Genomic DNA, 14449 nt, shown 5'->3' on the forward strand with positions numbered 1-14449 from the left:
AAACATCAATAGATGCTAGGGTCACGCCTTTTGTTAGGGCGAAAACACGTGCTAATAATACACGCAAGTATACGCGTTCGCAAGTAATATAGAATACTTTCTAGTTCGTTCCCACAGAGACTCAGACTAATTATTGTTCAATTAAACTCACTCACCAATGTATGATTACTTCTCAATGTTAAGACACTAACACTTAGAATTATTGACTAAATATTAACTACAATTAACTACTTAATTAATCACATAATTAACACTTCGAATTAACAATATTAAAACACTCATGAGATCACAACTTCATTACTACTTCCTTCAATAGTTATTGTTATTACCCTTAGCATGCAACAGTGATGATATTAATCGAATAACACGAAACTGATAAAAGCCAACTCTCATTGTACTAATACCATTCTACCAAACATCCACAATTAAGATAGAAGTTGAATAGGAATCAATTATGTTGAGTCCCTATATGTCTACAGAAATTGACAACATAATGATTTAAGTGCAAGTTATTCCCTTTTTATTACACAGGGCGAATAAAACGGTTAGAGTTACCCACTAATCATGCACATCATACATGAACCTATACTAGCATGGCAAGTTCTAAATCTCAAGATCCACCGTCGCTTTACAAGAGATTAACACCCTATCTTATATGTCCGCGACGCACATAAGACGAATACGCACAACCAATACTAGATATCATATAATCATCACATAATAAGGTATTAAACAATTAACTAAAGAATTCCATAGCAAATCCGTTACGACCCCATGATCACGATTAGCCCATGATAGCACTTATCATCATCATGGGTTCATATGAAAACATGATAAATAAACACAAGAAAATAATAACTAAACTAATTATATTAAACCAGAGTACGTCACAAGAGTAATTAGGTTCAAAAGCAAGAAAACTAGCATCCAACGTTACAACGAAATAAGAATCACAAGAAAATATGCTTCCTCTTCGTTGCGGTGTGCTAAAACGGTCTTCTTCCTTATCTCCTTCACTCCTTGCTTAATACAACGATCCAACCTTGTGAAAACGTCTCCAAATCTACTTATATAATAGTCCCATAAAACTCAGATTACATAGAAGTTGGAAGCCAAACAGAAGTAGAAGTCTAAAACAGATTATTATTTTTCCCGACCCTGCGTGGCTGCTCAGCATAGCTGAGCGGGCGCTCAACCTTCTGCGCGGCCGCTCAGCATAGCTGAGCGGGCGCTCAGGACCCTACTGGAAAATTCCTGAGTTTGCTCTGTTTCTTCGCTGCAATCTGCCCCTTTCTTTCCTCTCGCAATGCTTAACACATGCCAAGGCTTATTCTTGATGATTACTCCTCTGAAATGCAACTTATACCCTAAAATGCACAAACACTAGAAAAACGCACTGAATACACAAAATACTTAATTTCAAGACACCAATTTAAGCCATTTTAAGACATTCTAAGTGGTATAAAATGCCACTTATCACCTTTGAAACCCTCATCTGGACTCTTAGACTCGCTCCTCTATATGAGTTACTAACTCACACCTTTATATACATTTTCTACACCTTTTTGACTCTACTCATAACCTAAATCATGTACTTAAACCTGTAGCTCTGATACCAAACTGTGATGGCCTCATCCCCGAGGTCAGGAGTTGACGTCACGATCAACAACAAACCACAAATAAAATACAACCAACTCATTATTATTACATAAACACGACCCCCTTACCAAGATCTTTTCCAGGTTTAAGTATAATTTAGAGTACTCATCTATTACAACACCAAATTTATTTAAATAAGACTGACACATCTGCCTTAATACAGCAACTTAACAGACCTACTACATGTCTGATCAAACTAACTCATAGGAACTTGATAGAGGAGAAGCTGGAACTCTGCCTTGGCTATGACGAATAGGTCTCCTAGGCATCTGTGATATATATATATAACATTATGCAAGAGTGAGCAATCAGTTACTCAGCAGTACCAATATATGAATAACAGAGTAAAACATTTTATGATAAATAATTATAGGAACATAAATCATAAATCATTCATGGAAACAAGTAAAACGGGCATAAACTGGATATCAAAATCATACATATATATATTGGACATTTTCTAGTGACAACTGATTAGTCTATCACACCACAATATCTGTTCTGGAACTCAAAGACTAGCTAGATCTCTGTTATACTGGACTAATTGGTTCAAATAGGGCGTGCAACCGACTTAGCCTCTTACGACCGCTATGTTGGACCGTTACGGGCCACTTACGCAATATCATCCAATATCTGATCCATTTTATCCAGTTTTCAAAATCACTTTTACCTAACTCTTTTGAAAACCATTTTATCACAGCACACTTCAAAACCTTTCTAATATTATTCATAATTTAGAGATAGGTATTTTCAGAAGTTACTTTTCCCCAAAATATAATTTAAACAAAAACATTTTTAATAACAGGGGATACATAACTTGAAACGTTCTGTTCCAGTACGAAATTTAAAACCAATAGTTATTCACATATATTACCGAACCATAAAAGATATGGTTAGAGGTACTTGCCTCACTGAGCTTTATCGATCGAATACTAGGTTGACTTTAGATTATCTTCAACGCTCGGGGCTTTCGACTAGAACCTACAGAACCGAAATACCCTAAATTAGACGATCGGTTATACTTGACATATCATCGCTATTAACTATACTCGTATGATATTAAATCCCGACTCATATTTATACGTATTATTTTAATACACAGAACAACTAGGGTCCACATACTCAAAGCACGGTTTGGTATCTATTTTCAGAAAATACGTATACTGTCGTTTCAGAAAATATGGTTATCAAATATTTTGTAAAATATTTCACCACGATATGCAAGTAAGTTTCGTAAAATATTTATAATTATATAGCTATACACGTTCGATTCGAATTCCCGATAATTACAGGATACTCACCTGTATTCCCGAAATTAATTTATCAGAAATCGGGCAGCGTTTCCTCTATTTATCGGATTACCGGTCGATTTCCAAATCAACACACAATCACAATCAAGACAATTCAAATCCAAATCACCAACATACGACTTATATATAAAATGACTAATTTATGTTTCAAAAAATAATTTTATGAACTAAATAATATTTTAATAATTGTAGGAATCAGAATAAATCATCACCGTCCACCGTTGCCTCGCCGAAGCTCATCGCCAACGGCGGTGAAATTCAGTGGTGCCCGTTTATTATGGTGTCCCGCGCGAATTCCATGGATAAAATTCCCAAATAATCCAAAAATAATACTTCAAAAATCATGGAATTTCATTCAAAAATTTCATCACAAATAAACCAATTATTCGAACTGCAAAAGAGATGGAAGGATCGAATTAATCATGGAATTCAATAACCAACAACAGAACACACATAAATGTATGCACAAATATATATATATACACGCCCGAATAAAGAACCGAACAGATGAGCCACGGTACCAGAGCAACGCCGGAAAAAAGATCGGCAGCGGACAACTCAGGGAAGCCGAGGATAAGCGGGGGAAAGATAAGGAGGGGGAAACACAGAGAAGGGAGAGAGAAGGGAGAGGTACATAGGGAGACGAGAGGAAAGAGATCGAGAGGATAGCAGAGAGAGGAGATCGAGAGGATGAGTGAGAGAGAGACTGATGTGTGTTTGTTTTTATTTTATTATATTTTTTTCTTTTATAAAACATAGCTACGGGACATGTAGGAGAAGGGTTGTAAAAATTTTGCATGTATCAATCCAAAAGCTTAAAAATTGAACACATGTCCTACTTTCGTCTGCAAGCCTGATTTTTGACCCGCGTTTCACAATTTAATGAACAAACACTATAAGTGGGCTACTGTAACGGAAGTGTTACAAGCAGTGTTACATTAGCCAAGAAAATTTTGTCCTATTGTAACACCTCTTAATTGGCGTTATAATAATTATATAGCTAGTGTTGCAGAGAAGTACCGGTGTTGCATAATATGTAACATCAGCACCTGGTGTTACATTAGATATTTTATTATTTTTTAAAAATATTAATGTGAAAATATTATCATAAATTAGTATTAATTTTTAAAATTATGTTAAAATTATAAAATTTAATATTAATTATTAAATTTTAATTCAAAATTATATTATATTTATATTATTATATATTACTCTATTTTAATATTATAAAAATTATACTTTTATATTTAAGCTTTTTTACTTCAAAACATAAAATATTGTATATTTTAACATTGCATATGAATATTACATTAAATTAAAGTAATAAACTAGATAAAATAAAAATATATAAATGACATTATTTTAAAAATGATCCATAATATATTATAATTTTTATTTATGTTAATTCCTTTTAAAAAAATTCAAAATAAAACTAAGTAAGAGAATATTAAATATATATATGCACATTTATCACATAAAAAATAGAAAGGCTTTAAAAGTTCCGTCCAAATAAAAAATCAGGACCTCTGAATCATACTTCCCTAACCTTATCTTCTATCCCGGCCTTCTATTAGCCTCTTTGTTTCTCTATGGCAACTAATCGATCTCAACTAATTTGGCTTAGTCTTCTCTCTCTGACAATTCATCTTCTCACTACATATGTTCATCTCTCTGCTTCTCTCTCGGGTACTTCTTCATTGACTCGACAGTTGGGACTCTTCTTCGACTTGTCGAGTGCATCTATATAGATATCCAAATCTTCGATGTTCAAAACTCGAAATATACCTGTATATATCTATAAATGTATATCAAAATACAAATATGTATAGCTAATGGATTTTGAATTTTCAATTAATTTGTGTTCTTAGGTGTGCGATTTGAGGATTTATCGATTTGTGTTCTTATCTAACGTGATTTTGGGATTCAGAGTCTCACTACTGCACAAACTAAGTGCCCTAGTTAGTCTCAATTTAATTCACTAAAATTTGAATCGAAGGTATCACAATTTTATCTCATTTTGATTTTAGGGTTTTGAGTTCTGATTCATTTGTATCATTTTGCTCTTTTCATTTTTTATTTTAGGGGTTTGACTGGTGTTGGTTTAATCTGTGTATTTTCACATTCCTTTAAGTTTTGGAGGATTATCTATTGTTTCCCAATTATTGCATAAATCATCTCTTGATCACCAAAATCAGGTGCCTAATTTATTACTTTTTTCGGAATCATTTAAATATCGTAATGACATAGAATAAAATAGAATGATGTAACTCAATTACATTGTTGTCTTTTTCGCCATTTGTAAGATTGCAATCAAATACTGGAAATTACATATCTGAAATGAAGGAGATGACTCCTGTATCTATCTTCAGATCTAGTTTTATATTTGTGAGTATATTACATAGAAGCAGAAAATCATTTTCTGTAACTAACTAACTGAGGCCTTATATACTAACTAACTACAGCTGTCATTCTATTTTATCATTAGCTGACTCTTCACACTTTGCTGACTCAGCAGCCGTAATATTGTTTACATCCCCCCTCAAGTTAGGAGGCTGAAAGAGATTGCAGACGCCTAACTTGGAGAGAAGATACTGAAGCTGATAGGATGGAAGAGCCTTGGTAAACAGATCACCTGGTTGTTGTTGACTGGGCAAATGATGAGTAACCACCAGACCTTTCTTGATCTTTTCACGGACAAGATGACAGTCCATTTCTATATGCTTGGTGCGTTCATGAAACACTAGATTCGTGGAAATGTAGAGAGCAGATTGATTATCACAAAACAAGACTGCAGGAGTGGTGACAGACATATGAAGTTCAGACAGTAAGGACTGAAGCCAAGAAATCTCACAACAACAATCAGCCATCGAGCGGTATTCAGCCTCAGCTGAAGACCTAGATATAGTGTGCTGTTTTTTACTTTTCCAGCTAATTAAAGCATCACCGAATTTAACACAGTAGCCAGTGATGGATTGTCGTGTTAAAAGACACGAACCCCAGTCTGCATCACAGAATGCTTGCAGGTGCATAGTACTAGAAACAGGGAAGAAAAGACCCTGACCACATGTGCCTTTGAGGTAGCGAACTAACTTCATAGCAGCTTGCATATGATTAATACGAGGTGCTTGAAGAAACTGAGATAACAAATGCACTGTATAGGCAATGTCAGGCCTAGTGATAGTAAGGTAAATCAGTCGACCAATCAAGCGACGATAAATGGTGGGATCAGCCATACACAGAGAATCATCAAGGGCCAATGTGGAGTTTTGCTCCAGAGGCACAACAGAGGGCTTGGAATGCTCACAATGCACATCTTTGAGAATATCAAGTGTATATTTGCGTTGATTAATATAGATACCTGAGCTTGATCGAGCAACCTCTAGGCCAAGAAAGTATTTCAGAGCACCTAAATCCTTTATTTTGAAATTAGTAGCTAGGAAGGTTTTAACTTCTTGAAGCAACTTAACATCATTCCCAGCCAAAACCATATCATCCACATAGACTAACAAAGTCACCATAGAGGATCCTCGAACCAAACAGAATAAGCTGTGATCACATCTAGCTTGATAAAATCCAAACCGTAACAGAGTAGCAGAAAGTTTAACAAACCAACAACGAGGTGCCTGTTTGAGGCCATACAAACTTTTGATCAACTTGCAAACTAGAGGTTGATTCGGAAATTTTGCTAGTATAGCAGTAGGAGGGACATAGCCAGGAGGAATTTTCATATACACCTCTTCCTCTAAGTCACCATGAAGGAAAGCATTTGTGACATCAAGTTGAGTAATAGACCAATTGCATTGAGCAGCAATAGCAATAACAACTCGAAATGTCGTCATTTTTGCAACAGGGGCAAACGTATCAAAATAATCCAGACCCTCCGTTTGCGTGAATCCCTTTGCTACAAGACGAGCCTTATAGCGATCAACTTCACCATTGGGAAGATACTTCACCTTATATAACCACTTACAGCCAACTACACGTTTATCTGGAGTTAGAGGAACAACCTCCCAGGTGTTATTCGCCTCAAGAGCTGCAAGTTCAATACTCATGGCAGTACACCATTCAGCCTGAGTGACGGCACATTTGAATGTGGTTGGCTCAGGAATCTTAGTAATGTTGGCCACAAACTGTTGATATGATGAATTAAACTGATCATAGGTGATGTAATTATCCAAAGGATATAAATCAACAGTAACAGAGCTCACCAGATGAGCAGGAAGCCCTGTATAATCTGCAAATTTCCGAGGAAGTTGCTTTGCACGAACAGGTCTAGTCACCAGAGGAGTAGTACTGACAGGAACAATATCTTTGTCAGGTAAGCAGTGCGAAGAAGAGTTAGAGTCCTGAGTGAACTCATCAGGAACAGAAGACTCAGGACCCAAAGGATCATATAGACCCGAAACATATTCCGGAAATAACCGAGATGGCTCCATAGTAATCATTGTTTGAAATGGAAATATGTTTTCCACAAATTGAACATGCCTGGTAACAAACACTTTCTTAGAAGTTATATCAAGAACTCGATAACCTTTTTGAGCATACGGATATCCAATAAACACGCACTTGACAACTCGTGACTCAAATTTGTCTCGAGATGAAGGAAGTGTAGAGGCATAACACAGTGAACCAAATACCCGAAGAGCTGCAAAATCTAGAGGTTTCTTAAACAACATCTCATATGGAGTTTTGCCATGTAAAACTGGTGTAGGTGTGCGATTTATTAAATACACCGCAGTTAAAATACAATCCCCCCAGAACTGAACTGGTAAGCCTGCGTGAAATCTAAGAGCTCGAGCTGTGTTTAAAATGTGTCGATGTTTCCGTTCGACTAACCCATTTTGCTGAGGAGTATAAACGCAGCTTGTTTGATGAATAATGCCTAAGGCATTAAAAATACTAGCAAGAGTTTTGTTGAGAAACTCAGTTGCATTATCGATTCTAACAGTTTTAATGTACGTATCAAACTGGGTTTTAATCAATTGAATAAAATTGGCAAACAAGGTGGAAACCAGAGATTTATCATTAAGTAAGTACACCCATGTGGCTCTAGACAGGTCGTCCACTATAGTAAGGAAAAACTAACAATTATCATTTGTTTTGACATGATAAGGACCCCATAAATCTGCATGAATTAATTGAAATAAAGTAGTAGAAGTACTCTTGCTTATAGAAAATGGCAATTTAGTTTGTTTAGCCATATGGCAACTGTCACAGTTACTAAGAGGAGATTTATTACAATCAAGAGGTAACAAAGACAAGACATGAGAAGGGACATGCCCCATTCTAGCATGCCAAAGATCAGAGTTTGAAAGAGAGATATGACTACTACTATAATTGTTACTAGCAGTCAGAACAAGAGGAGTAGACTCAGGTGTAGAATATTTGAGAGAAGGGGCCATATCCAAGATGTATAGACCAGCATGAAAGCTACCAATCACGTGTTCCTTCTTCAAGACAGGGTCCTGAAGAAAGCACTTATTAGTAGAGAAAAGAACAAGTGAGTGAGTAGCATTAGTAAGTTGAGGTATAGAGAGCAGGTTATAAGAAAAACAAGGTACACACAGAACATTGTGTAGTGTAATAGTGTTACTGAGAGACACAGAACCCACATGAGTTTTGCAAGCAGTTTGCCCATTAGGTAGAGACAAGTTAGCTGAACAAGGTCTAGAGTTAACTAACAAGTCAAGAAATGGAGTAATATGATTTGTGGCTCCTGAGTCTAATATCCACTGTGTAGCAGTCAAGGGAAAAGATGTATGAACTTGACTAGCAAAAGGGATAAGATTACCTGCAAATTGAGAACTATTAGCAGACCCCACATAAGGCCAGGTAGGAGTATTGGAAGAAGAATTAGTATCCCTAAGATTAGTCTGTAGCATTTGGAGAAGTTGTGTGTACTGAACAGGAGACAGGCCACAACCAGAAACATCACTAGTACAAGATTGCTCAGAAACAGATTCCACTGGTGGAGCAGTCACATTGTTGGCAGATTTAGTCTGTAGAAACTTAGGTCTTGGCTTTGACTTGCCAAATGACTTGTGCCACTGAGGAAACCCATGAAGACAAAAACACTTTTCTTTGGCATGACCTGACTGATGACAATAGTCACAGTGAAGATCTTTTGAGTCACTATCACCCTTCCGGACATTTTGTAGACCCATTCTTATTATTCAGAAATCGATTAGAGTTGATAGCCTTGACATTCATAGCTAGTTTGTCACCAGTTACAATAGAATAAGCATTACGCTGATTTTCCTCCTGAAGCAGAATACTATAACATTGACTCAGACTAGGCACAGGCTTCATAATCAGAATTTGACCTCTAATGGCAGTATAATGCTCATTAAGGCCCATAAAAAATTGAGTGAGCTGCACTGAGTCCTCATATTTTGTCAAGTTTTCATTGACATTACATGTACATTTTAGGCAATTGCACTTTGGCTTGATAGAGAGACGCTCCAACTCATCACTGAGTGTTCGAAATTTAGTAAAGTAGGCAGCAATGGACATTGTACCCTGTGACAGTTGATTAAGTTCCTTGCGTAGATGAAACAATTGAGGAACATTGCTTTGAGCATAGCGAGCTGCAAGATCTTGCCAAATCAGTCGAGCAGTTTTCATGTAGACCACACTATTGCGAATATCAATCGAGACAGAATTCAAGATCCAGGATGTAATCATATTATTACACCTGTTGCAATGAGCAAGGAGAGTAGAATTTGCAGCAGGCATATTGTAGGTTCCATCCACAAAACCTAGTTTCAACTTAGATGACAGCGCGATTTCCATAGAGCGACTCCATTGATTGTAATTATGCTCAGTAAGAACAACATTCGTTAAAGTCATGCCAGGATTATCAGATGGATGAAGGTAATATGGATGATTTACATCAATATTGACAAGCGAACTCGTACCAGATGATGTATATGATGAAGGAGATGCCATACTCAAAGAGTTGAAAAGATAATAATCAATAGAGACTCAACAATGAAGATGTACGAACAACAAGCAGGATTTGCAGATTGCAAATACAATTGATAAAGTAAATCAAGTAAAAAAAACTGTTATCAATACACAGATTTTCAGATGATTCACAAGAAACAACTCAATTGCACACAAAATATGATATAGCGGAAGCAACAATACTGATTATTAACAACACAGTGATATCTGAAGATTGAGAGTAAGAAATGATACAAATCAAGTACGAATCAGGAGAATAAATCATGAATTGAGCATCTGTTCATCCAGGTTTTGCTCTGATACCATGTAAGATTGCAATCAAATACTGAAAATTACATATCTGAAATGAATGAGATGACTCTTGTATCTATCTTCAGATCTAGTTTTATATTTGTGTGTATATTACATAGAAGCAGAAAATCATTTTCTGTAACTAACTAACTGAGGCCTTATATACTAACTAACTACAGCTGTCATTCTATTTCATCATTACCTGACTCTTCACACTTTGCTAACTCAGCAGCCGTAATATTGTTTACACCATTCTAGAATAGATTTAGACAAGAAATCAGTTCGTATATTCTCATGTAAAGACATTATACATATGTTGGTTTCAGAGTCTCTTACTTTTTAAACACATGCAGTATCAGTACGTGTATTACAAACACTGGAGCTTTTTGCAGTTTCTCTTCTATCAAGGTTCTTTGCAAAGCCTTCATATAAGCTTTTTAGCCACATCAAAACTGATACGGTGGCAAGTGAAATGAACTGGTTGATGACATCAGTCTTTGGCTTTGGATTCCTTGTGTTCCTGGTGTTTGTAATGCCATTGCTTGCTAATAATTTGATAGGTCCCAAGGTTTTTCTTTTTCACTGTTCACCTTAAATGCCTAAATTCTATCATGAATGAGATCATCATGCTTCAAATAACTATTTTCCTTTTTTTTTATTCTTGATTACATTTGGACTTGAAGTTAAAACTAGAACACGAAGCTTTCAAGTATCCCAGTTCTATTGGGTTCTCATCTTTAACATTGATATTTTGTAGTACATTTTTGTTATCAGAGTCTTGCCTCTTAAAGAACTAGTAGTACAAGTAACCAGGGTAGAAACTTATTATGCAAAAGTGTAAAGGTTTAGTATACACAGTTCTACAATTTCAAATGCTATAATACAAATGGTCAAAATATGAATTTGTATGCATCTCTTGTTGCGTAATATGAAAGTTTATATTACTGAACTTCTTTGCACCAACTATAAAAGTTAATTTTAGAAGGATAAAGGAAAAAACTAAACCTCTTTTACTCTTATGAATACAGAAATTTATAGCACTATTTTTATAATTTACCTGTAATATCTGCTGTTCAATCTACGTGCAGGATGTTAACAACCTTGCATTGAAGGAAATGTTATCAAGTGGTCCCATCTCTTTAGCCGCATGCTCTTTAGTTTACTGCATTATCACTCTGTTTCTGGAGAAAACTGTGTACATAGGATTTCTGCTGAGATACCTGGCATTCATAAGGGAATGGCCGCAAGCACTAGCTACATTAAATTACGTATACCGTAGTAGATAGCAAAACGTGTACATACAGAGGGATTGAGGTGAAGCATGGAGATAACAACGGACTAAACATTGACTTCTTCATAAACACTGGTACAGTGATTATGCATTTCTATGACACCATTCTTTTCTACATCAGCAATCTCATTAATCACCCTATAACATTTTGGATCTGTTTTTTTGCTACAACTAGAATGTAATAGTGAAGAATTCAGTGAGCTACATTAGGGAAACCAAACACCCTCACCCAAATCCATAATATTTGTTAAATCAGCATTTTATTATCATCTTCTCTATTTGCATATAGAAAGACATTTATATACCCTCGTGTATATCTACCTATGTCGCCAACAACAGTGCTGAGAATAGCTACTTCTTCAACAAAAAGATAAATATACTCAAAACTCATTGCAATAGCATAATGTTCAATTCTCCCAAGTTACTAAAACAACACTTTTTGTTCTTGATTCAGTGTGCTTTGCCTCATCAGGTGAAATTACTGAGATCGACAAGTAGAGGAGGAGATTCAATATTCTCTACTTGAGGTTAGTGCAAACATCTGCAACACACCCATGAATTATATGCATTAATGGTTGTATGTGGCTATGTGCACAGTAATTTGAAGATTTATTGAATTTTTTTCTTGTAGGTAAATAAACTATAACTTTAGATGCAACAAAATTTTAAGGGGATGTTTTAAATTTTATATTTTGATATTAATAATCTCAACTTTAACTGTATGTATAAGTGTACGACTATTTGAATAAATATTAATGTATGATTGATGGTTCTTACTGAATCTTAAGAATTAGTTTTATGGTTAGTCGGCTTGCTGTGTATATGGAAGATGAGATATTCTCTTAGGCGGACCAAAGTTTGTTGGTTTTGGGCATGTGTGTCTGTTAGTGTTCGGTCTGTATGTATGAATAATAGAAATTATTAGTTTAATGGTGACCTGCTGGGCAATATAGTTATAATATAATTATAATTTAGAGGAATCACACACCACTAGGGGCATTTCATCCTGACAATTCTTTTCAGTTACGTATCAACAACATTACCTTGATCTGGTAACTGATTCATATAACAGGTTGTAAGGTACCCAAATTATGCTTTGAATTGCTTCGGTACATCACCACCTATCCTCACCTACCTCAGGTTTAACATTTTTGTTAGAGAATGCATATTTATTGTACCCTTTCTAGTTGCTACTTGCTAGTTTAACTGAATTTTTTTCAAGTTAACATAGATTGACAGAAACTTTCTACTTGATGCAGGTACACTTTGTTCATTGTGCTATATCCTACTGGATTTGTCAGTGAATGTGAGTGTTCGTATAAAAAAATATGTTTAGGTTAAACCATTTTTCTAGTCCTTCATTGTGCTATATACGTAGTTCCATTTGCAATTATGGGAATGGCTAAACTAGCAGGATATGTATCCAGAAGTAAATTTGTTAGTAGTTTTCAGTTTTCACTATCAGTCAATGATTCACTTCTCCTGAACTGGTTTATTTTGTGTCCTCTATTCTTATATATATAATTTTCTTTTAAAAGTAATCTACTTATATTTTGAAGTATCTAAAGAAATTTGAATTATATCTTATAATTTTATAGAAATCAGCTAATATATTATAAAACACTTTTTTTTTCGGGCAGACTTCTTTGTGAGACTTCTTTGTGACATATATCTTGACAAGTGGATTGTCAGGATTTTCTTTAGAGATTCTTCAGCCGGGGTTACTTGTCTGGGGTTACTTGTCTTCAACTATATTAAAATGCATACATGGGGTCGTGGAAAAAATATAAATCCGTATCTATATTCACTGCCATTTTTATATAAGTGAAATTATAGCTTTTTCATCGCTAATGTTGACTTTATGCAGTACATTCCTGAAACAAAGATGGTGTTTCTTGGGTGAAAGGAGCCACAAGAGTGAGCTAATGACATAGCTTATATTACGTCATCAATTGCCTGAACCAGTTTTTGATGATAGTCGAAAAATAGTTTTTTCCTATCCAAGGATAGTTTGGATGTTATGTTGTAGTTGTTAGCGTTAGAGATGAGACTCCTATGTAGTGGTATGGTTTGGAGAACTGAGACTGTTTTTTAATAGTTTGGTTCAAAAAATTGAGACTTATGTATTCAAATTTGATATTTTATTTATTACGGTATTGTTCTTTAGATTGAGTATATATTTCAAAAAAATTAAAAATAACTGTTACATATGTGTGGCGCCCCAAAACCCGGGGTCAGGAGTCTCGGAGGCTACGCCATCTAAACTCACACAACTGACACTACAATATATAAATACTCATGCTTCACGACCCCACACTTATCACACACACATACTTACAGGTTATTGTCTTGGAAACGAACCATCATAACTAGAGTAATTGTCAACCATCAAGTGATACTTATTACAACCCAAAAGTAATTAATCTTACCGGGGAGGAAGCCAAATATACGTTTCTTGTTTCTTACCTTACATAAGTCATACTTATAAATAAGCCGAACTATAAACAACTGAAAACTAATCCAACTTATTCTGACTACCTGTGGTACAACACCAAACAATCTACGGAACAGCTGGCCATTTCCTACCTGTTTCCTGGTTGTGGTTCTCATGGCAGGCATCTTGATTCACTGTTGTGTTGTGTCAATTTAAGAAAATAAGTGTGAGCTATAATGCCCAGCATAATAAAGTACAGTATGAAAATGACTGTATGATAACATCATATATGATAATTATATTTAATTCGAAAATAGTTTTCCTTGGTGATACACACCTTCTTATGAAAACAATTCTTTAAGGGATTTTAATTTCCTGCGAATACCTTAATAGTAATCCCAACACCTAGGCTTGGGTTACGGTATTGCATCGCAATTCCAATTGGAAGAATTAGGATACTCGTTAGAGCCACCGTATACGATGATCAGTCGTAATACG

The 14449-nt window shown here is 35.4% G+C and overlaps 2 long non-coding RNA genes across 2 annotated transcripts; one reads left to right on the forward strand and one right to left on the reverse strand.

Moving 5' to 3' along the window:
- Window positions 1-871: 871 nt before the first annotated feature.
- LOC141706305 (uncharacterized) lies at window positions 872-3751 on the reverse strand. The gene is made up of 3 exons (XR_012568761.1): window positions 3491-3751; window positions 2567-2640; window positions 872-1928 (listed from the first exon to the last, which is right to left on the reverse strand). It is a non-coding gene; the product is annotated as an uncharacterized LOC141706305 (long non-coding RNA).
- A 718-nt stretch (window positions 3752-4469) lies between these two features.
- Window positions 4470-13664, forward strand: LOC141708487 (uncharacterized). Its single transcript, XR_012569502.1, has 5 exons — window positions 4470-4965; window positions 10619-10794; window positions 11315-11592; window positions 11972-12044; window positions 13385-13664. It is a non-coding gene; the product is annotated as an uncharacterized LOC141708487 (long non-coding RNA).
- The last annotated feature ends 785 nt before the right edge of the window (window positions 13665-14449 follow it).

Source organism: Apium graveolens, chromosome 2, assembly GCF_009905375.1.
Source record: "Apium graveolens cultivar Ventura chromosome 2, ASM990537v1, whole genome shotgun sequence".
NCBI classification, from domain to species: domain Eukaryota; kingdom Viridiplantae; phylum Streptophyta; class Magnoliopsida; order Apiales; family Apiaceae; genus Apium; species Apium graveolens.